General features: G+C 56.3%; 3 non-coding genes across 3 annotated transcripts in view; all 3 read right to left on the bottom strand.

Moving 5' to 3' along the window:
• LOC126307548 (large subunit ribosomal RNA) overlaps window positions 1-1,683 on the bottom strand; it is a 4,200-nt gene extending 2,517 nt beyond the window's left edge. The window contains exon 1 of the ribosomal RNA XR_007553596.1: window positions 1-1,683. This exon is cut by the window's left edge and continues 2,517 nt beyond it. This is a non-coding gene — a ribosomal RNA (large subunit ribosomal RNA).
• A 188-nt stretch (window positions 1,684-1,871) lies between these two features.
• LOC126307584 (5.8S ribosomal RNA) lies at window positions 1,872-2,026 on the bottom strand. Its single transcript, XR_007553626.1, has one exon. It is a non-coding gene; the product is annotated as a 5.8S ribosomal RNA (ribosomal RNA).
• Window positions 2,027-2,381: 355 nt separating this feature from the next.
• Window positions 2,382-4,274, bottom strand: LOC126307593 (small subunit ribosomal RNA). The gene has a single exon (XR_007553634.1). It is a non-coding gene; the product is annotated as a small subunit ribosomal RNA (ribosomal RNA).
• Between the last annotated feature and the right edge of the window lie 3,226 nt (window positions 4,275-7,500).

The following is a 7,500-nucleotide window of genomic DNA, read 5'->3' as shown; positions in this document are numbered from 1 at the left end:
GACGGCCGAGTATAGGCACGACGCTTCAGCGCCATCCATTTTCAGGGCTAGTTGCTTCGGCAGGTGAGTTGTTACACACTCCTTAGCGGATTCCGACTTCCATGGCCACCGTCCTGCTGTCTTAAGCAACCAACGCCTTTCATGGTTTCCCATGAGCGTCGATTCGGGCGCCTTAACTCGGCGTTTGGTTCATCCCACAGCGCCAGTTCTGCTTACCAAAAGTGGCCCACTTGGCACTCCGATCCGAGTCGTTTGCTCGCGGCTTCAGCATATCAAGCAAGCCGGAGATCTCACCCATTTAAAGTTTGAGAATAGGTTGAGGTCGTTTCGGCCCCAAGGCCTCTAATCATTCGCTTTACCGGATGAGACTCGTACGAGCACCAGCTATCCTGAGGGAAACTTCGGAGGGAACCAGCTACTAGATGGTTCGATTAGTCTTTCGCCCCTATACCCAGCTCCGACGATCGATTTGCACGTCAGAATCGCTACGGACCTCCATCAGGGTTTCCCCTGACTTCGTCCTGGCCAGGCATAGTTCACCATCTTTCGGGTCCCAACGTGTACGCTCTAGGTGCGCCTCACCTCGCAATGAGGACGAGACGCCCCGGGAGTGCGGAGGCCGCCGCCCCGTGAAGGGCGGGGAAGCCCCATCCTCCCTCGGCCCGCGCAAGGCGAGACCTTCACTTTCATTACGCCTTTAGGTTTCGTACAGCCCAATGACTCGCGCACATGTTAGACTCCTTGGTCCGTGTTTCAAGACGGGTCGTGAAATTGTCCAAAGCTGAAGCGCCGCTGACGGGAGCGATTATTCCGCCCGAGAGCATCCCGAGCCAACAGCGGCGCGGGTCCGGGGCCGGGCCAGGTAGGTCCGTCATCCGGGAAGAACCGCGCGCGCTTGCCGGGAGCCCGAGCGCCCAAAGGGGCGAATCGACTCCTCCAGATATACCGCCGAGCAGCCAGCCAGGACACCGGGGCTCTGCCCAACAGACGCGAACCGAGGCCCGCGGAAGGACAGGCTGCGCACCCGGGCCGTAGGCCGGCACCCAGCGGGTCGCGACGTCCTACTAGGGGAGAAGTGCGGCCCACCGCACACCGGAACGGCCCCACCCCGCGGCGAGTGGAAAGGCAACCGGACACGACCCCGCCGCGGATTGCTCCGCGCGGGCGGCCGGCCCCATCTGCCGAGGGCGGGGGCCAGTGGCCGGATGGGCGTGAATCTCACCCGTTCGACCTTTCGGACTTCTCACGTTTACCCCAGAACGGTTTCACGTACTTTTGAACTCTCTCTTCAAAGTTCTTTTCAACTTTCCCTCACGGTACTTGTTCGCTATCGGTCTCGTGGTCATATTTAGTCTCAGATGGAGTTTACCACCCACTTGGAGCTGCACTCTCAAGCAACCCGACTCGAAGGAGAGGTCCCGCCGACGCTCGCACCGGCCGCTACGGGCCTGGCACCCTCTACGGGCCGTGGCCTCATTCAAGTTGGACTTGGGCTCGGCGCGAGGCGTCGGGGTAGTGGACCCTCCCGAACACCACATGCCACGACAGGCGGCAGCCTGCGGGGTTCGGTGCTGGACTCTTCCCTGTTCGCTCGCCGCTACTGGGGGAATCCTTGTTAGTTTCTTTTCCTCCGCTTAGTAATATGCTTAAATTCAGCGGGTAGTCTCGCCTGCTCTGAGGTCGTTGTACGAGGTGTCGCACGCCACACCGCCAGCCGGCTGTGCACGCTACCGAGAAAGCACCGGTATGCGAACCGCCAGGCGACGGGCGCGCATCGCACGTTTAAGGAGACGCGGCCGGCCACACAGGCGACCACGACACTCCCAGGCGCCCGAAGCGGGACAAACGCCGCGCGCTTCAGTATACGTAGCCGACCCTCAGCCAGACGTGGCCCGGGAACGGAATCCATGGACCGCAATGTGCGTTCGAAACGTCGATGTTCATGTGTCCTGCAGTTCACATGTCGACGCGCAATTTGCTGCGTTCTTCATCGACCCACGAGCCGAGTGATCCACCGTCCTGGGTGATCTTTATCTTTTCAGTTCTCCACCGTCTCTTTCAAGACAGTTGCAGAGGCGGGACTGAGGCGTTTGACGGCCCCTGTTCCATTACTTTGTGTCCAACGGCCTGACGGCCGATGGGCGTCGTACGGCTCCACACCGGAGCGGACAGGCACTCGGGCGAAAGTCATTCAAAACCGGCGCCAGGCGCCAGGTGCCGCAGGCCAGCCGCTCCAGAGCTTCAGCGCTCGTACCACACAACAACACTTGCGCTAGTTTTGAGAGGCACGCGTGGTTCCGCACGCGGCGCACGGCTACTGCCGTACAGGTAGCGTGTTGCGCGACACGACACGCACATCGAAAGACATGCAGTCTAGTCGGTAATGATCCTTCCGCAGGTTCACCTACAGAAACCTTGTTACGACTTTTACTTCCTCTAAATGATCAAGTTTGGTCATCTTTCCGGTAGCATCGGCAACGACAGAGTCGATGCCGCGTACCAGTCCGAAGACCTCACTAAATCATTCAATCGGTAGTAGCGACGGGCGGTGTGTACAAAGGGCAGGGACGTAATCAACGCGAGCTTATGACTCGCGCTTACTGGGAATTCCTCGTTCATGGGGAACAATTGCAAGCCCCAATCCCTAGCACGAAGGAGGTTCAGCGGGTTACCCCGACCTTTCGGCCTAGGAAGACACGCTGATTCCTTCAGTGTAGCGCGCGTGCGGCCCAGAACATCTAAGGGCATCACAGACCTGTTATTGCTCAATCTCGTGCGGCTAGAAGCCGCCTGTCCCTCTAAGAAGAAAAGTAATCGCTGACAGCACGAAGGATGTCACGCGACTAGTTAGCAGGCTAGAGTCTCGTTCGTTATCGGAATTAACCAGACAAATCGCTCCACCAACTAAGAACGGCCATGCACCACCACCCACCGAATCAAGAAAGAGCTATCAATCTGTCAATCCTTCCGGTGTCCGGGCCTGGTGAGGTTTCCCGTGTTGAGTCAAATTAAGCCGCAGGCTCCACTCCTGGTGGTGCCCTTCCGTCAATTCCTTTAAGTTTCAGCTTTGCAACCATACTTCCCCCGGAACCCAAAAGCTTTGGTTTCCCGGAGGCTGCCCGCCGAGTCATCGGAGGAACTGCGGCGGATCGCTGGCTGGCATCGTTTATGGTTAGAACTAGGGCGGTATCTGATCGCCTTCGAACCTCTAACTTTCGTTCTTGATTAATGAAAACATACTTGGCAAATGCTTTCGCTTCTGTTCGTCTTGCGACGATCCAAGAATTTCACCTCTAACGTCGCAATACGAATGCCCCCGCCTGTCCCTATTAATCATTACCTCGGGTTCCGAAAACCAACAAAATAGAACCGAGGTCCTATTCCATTATTCCATGCACACAGTATTCAGGCGGGCTTGCCTGCTTTAAGCACTCTAATTTGTTCAAAGTAAACGTGCCGGCCCACCGAGACACTCAACTAAGAGCACCCTGGTAGGATTTCAACGGGGTCCGCCTCGGGACGCGCAAGCACGCCTTCGGCTCGCCCCACCGGCAGGACGTCCCACGATACATGCCAGTTAAACACCGACGGGCGGTGAACCAACAGCGTGGGACACAAATCCAACTACGAGCTTTTTAACCGCAACAACTTTAATATACGCTATTGGAGCTGGAATTACCGCGGCTGCTGGCACCAGACTTGCCCTCCAATAGATACTCGTTAAAGGATTTAAAGTGTACTCATTCCGATTACGGGGCCTCGGATGAGTCCCGTATCGTTATTTTTCGTCACTACCTCCCCGTGCCGGGAGTGGGTAATTTGCGCGCCTGCTGCCTTCCTTGGATGTGGTAGCCGTTTCTCAGGCTCCCTCTCCGGAATCGAACCCTGATTCCCCGTTACCCGTTACAACCATGGTAGGCGCAGAACCTACCATCGACAGTTGATAAGGCAGACATTTGAAAGATGCGTCGCCGGTACGAGGACCGTGCGATCAGCCCAAAGTTATTCAGAGTCACCAAGGCAAACGGACCAGACGAGCCAATCCGATTGGTTTTGATCTAATAAAAGCGTCCCTTCCATCTCTGGTCGGGACTCTGTTTGCATGTATTAGCTCTAGAATTACCACAGTTATCCAAGTAACGTGGGTACGATCTAAGGAACCATAACTGATTTAATGAGCCATTCGCGGTTTCACCTTAATGCGGCTTGTACTGAGACATGCATGGCTTAATCTTTGAGACAAGCATATGACTACTGGCAGGATCAACCAGGGAGCTGCGTCAACGAGAGCTGAGCAGCCGGCCGCCCGGGAGTGTGTCCCGAGGGCCCGCGCGAACACGCAAGCGTCCGCTCAATTATTCTGCAAACAGGAGGAGGCTGAGCTCCCCTGCACGATACACCTCGAAACCCTCTCAGGTCCCGGCGGCACGCAGCGCCGTCCTAAGTACTTGGTCGGGTTCGAGAGAGGCGCAATCGCCCGGAGATGGGCGAGTAGACGCTTTCAGTGCGAACACCCGTGCTCCCAACTGAGCTTGCCGCTGCCGACAGAGGCCCGGGAGCGTGCTGTCGTGGCATTGCCGGCGGGAAACAACACGCGCCACCTACGGTGACCGGCAGCTCCAACGCCAGCGCCACAGAAGGGCAAAGCCCCACTTGGGTGCAGAAGCGAACTCTCCCAGCACAGCGCACGCGCCAACACGTCCGCAGAGCTGCGATACAAACCACCTGCGAGAACCGCTGGGGGCGACCGAGCAGCAGACGGCGTCGCGACGCCGAGTGCCGGGCGGCGGCGCATCCTCAACGCACACAGTCCGCAATCGGACCAGCACACTGCAGATGTCCACCGCGCTTCGCACCGGGCTCGGCAGAACCCACTTTGGCCGCCTGGCGCCGCGCGCAGGGTGCGCCGGCGCATAGCTGGGACGCCAGCCGGGCCCGTCGGCCGGCGCTCCTGCCACTGGGCGCCCCCCACCAGCCGGCTGTAGTGCGTGCGCTCACGCAGCGCGCGGCCAGCACGCCGGGCGGCCCCCCCTCACCGGCCGGGGACTGTCCCGCCAAGCCACAGCCTCGTATCGCTTCATACCCACATGGCCAACTCAGGTTCGGGGGCATGGCGGGTACCGCCGAAACAACCGGTTCATAGATGTACCGATCGTCGCTATCACCGATGCACCTGCAGCGCGAACAACCGCTCAACAACTGATTTCCAGTTCATTTGCGGATCTTTGGCAGCAAACGTATACGTCAATCTACATTTGCGAAATCTACGATTCTGGCATGCCTGCATGTTATGTGTCACGACACGCTACATCAGCCCACATACACACTGCGGCATGTACACGAGAGAACACGTGGAAGATGGTCCGCGCACGTGTGCAATGTCCCTTGCGCGGTCGACTGTCAACCGGCCTCTGTAGCATGTCGCAGATGTGGAACGCGGTCCACCGTGCTATCATGTTGTGTGGGGCAATACGATTAAATAGGAAAACCCTCGTCGCTACATCAACAGACGGCTCACGCTGATTCCCGGCAGAGGGAGGAGGGGGGGGGGGGGGGGCCAACATGCAATACTTTCGTCCGTACCTACCTACCACATGTCTGTACGGCGTACAACAGTGCAATCTCGCTGTAATGGGGAGACGAGACAAGTAGCATCGTGCACAACATATGGCCCTTATGATTCGCCATTGTAGGGCGCAGCCGGTGTACGGTCAAGCATGTGCCACATTATGTCACTCAGTACGTAACGACGGATGATCAGTGTGGGTTACGCGTACATCAGCGGACAGTCCACACAGGCCGTACCACAACGTACACTGACTGCATCGACAACCGAATGCAACTGAACAGCTGCAAGGCTCATTTCACAAACAAACGCCTGACCGACCAGCTTGGAAGGGCAGGAGGGGAGGGCGATATTCGTTCTGTAGCGGTACACCCTTCCAGTGGTTAGCGGGACTGTGTAGAAAGTACGCAACACTCGAAAGACCTTTATGTGAGGGTACGCACCATGGCATCAAGAAATACACATGACACCAGAGGATCCAAGCAGTGAACTATGTTCAGAGGGTTGCTGTTAGGCAAAGCTACATTCCTGTGACGTTACATGTGACAGTTAAGGTGCAGTGTAAGTTAGGTTAAGGTGCAGCGTAAGTTAGGTTAAGGTGCAGCGTAAGTTAGGTTAAGGTGCAGCGTAAGTTAGGTTAAGGTGCAGCGTAACTTAGGTTAAGGTGCAGCGTAACTTAGGTTAAGGTGCAGCGTAAGTTAGGTTAAGGTGCAGCGTAACTTAGGTTAAGGTGCAGCGTAAGTTAGGTTAAGGTGCAGCGTAAGTTAGGTTAAGGTGCAGCGTAACTTGGGTTAAGGTGCAGCGTAACTTGGGTTAAGGTGCAGCGTAACTTGGGTTAAGGTGCAGCGTAACTTGGGTTAAGGTGCAGCGTAACTTGGGTTAAGGTGCAGCGTAACTTGGGTTAAGGTGCAGCGTAACTTGGGTTAAGGTGCAGCGTAACTTGGGTTAAGGTGCAGCGTAACTTGGGTTAAGGTGCAGCGTAACTTGGGTTAAGGTGCAGCGTAACTTGGGTTAAGGTGCAGCGTAACTTGGGTTAAGGTGCAGCGTAACTTGGGTTAAGGTGCAGCGTAACTTGGGTTAAGGTGCAGCGTAACTTGGGTTAAGGTGCAGCGTAACTTGGGTTAAGGTGCAGCGTAACTTGGGTTAAGGTGCAGCGTAACTTGGGTTAAGGTGCAGCGTAACTTGGGTTAAGGTGCAGCGTAACTTGGGTTAAGGTGCAGCGTAACTTGGGTTAAGGTGCAGCGTAACTTGGGTTAAGGTGCAGCGTAACTTGGGTTAAGGTGCAGCGTAACTTGGGTTAAGGTGCAGCGTAACTTGGGTTAAGGTGCAGCGTAACTTGGGTTAAGGTGCAGCGTAACTTGGGTTAAGGTGCAGCGTAACTTGGGTTAAGGTGCAGCGTAACTTGGGTTAAGGTGCAGCGTAACTTGGGTTAAGGTGCAGCGTAACTTGGGTTAAGGTGCAGCGTAACTTAGGTTAAGGTGCAGCGTAACTTAGGTTAAGGGGCCAACGTGGGTTAGGTTAAGGGGCCAACGTGGGTTAGGTTAAGGGCCAACGTGGGTTAGGTTAAGGGCCAACGTGGGTTAGGTTAAGGGCCAACGTGGGTTAGGTTAAGGGCCAACGTGGGTTAGGTTAAGGGCCAACGTGGGTTAGGTTAAGGGCCAACGTGGGTTAGGTTAAGGGCCAACGTGGGTTAGGTTAAGGGCCAACGTGGGTTAGGTTAAGGGCCAACGTGGGTTAGGTTAAGGGCCAACGTGGGTTAGGTTAAGGGCCAACGTGGGTTAGGTTAAGGGCCAACGTGGGTTAGGTTAAGGGCCAACGTGGGTTAGGTTAAGGGCCAACGTGGGTTAGGTTAAGGGCCAACGTGGGTTAGGTTAAGGGCCAACGTGGGTTAGGTTAAGGGCCAACGTGGGTTAGGTTAAGGGCCAACGTGGGTT

Source organism: Schistocerca gregaria, unplaced genomic scaffold (genome assembly GCF_023897955.1).
Source record: "Schistocerca gregaria isolate iqSchGreg1 unplaced genomic scaffold, iqSchGreg1.2 ptg000341l, whole genome shotgun sequence".
Taxonomy (NCBI): domain Eukaryota; kingdom Metazoa; phylum Arthropoda; class Insecta; order Orthoptera; family Acrididae; genus Schistocerca; species Schistocerca gregaria.
Note: the sequence above shows the minus strand (reverse complement) of the source record. Positions and strands in the feature narration are given on the sequence as shown.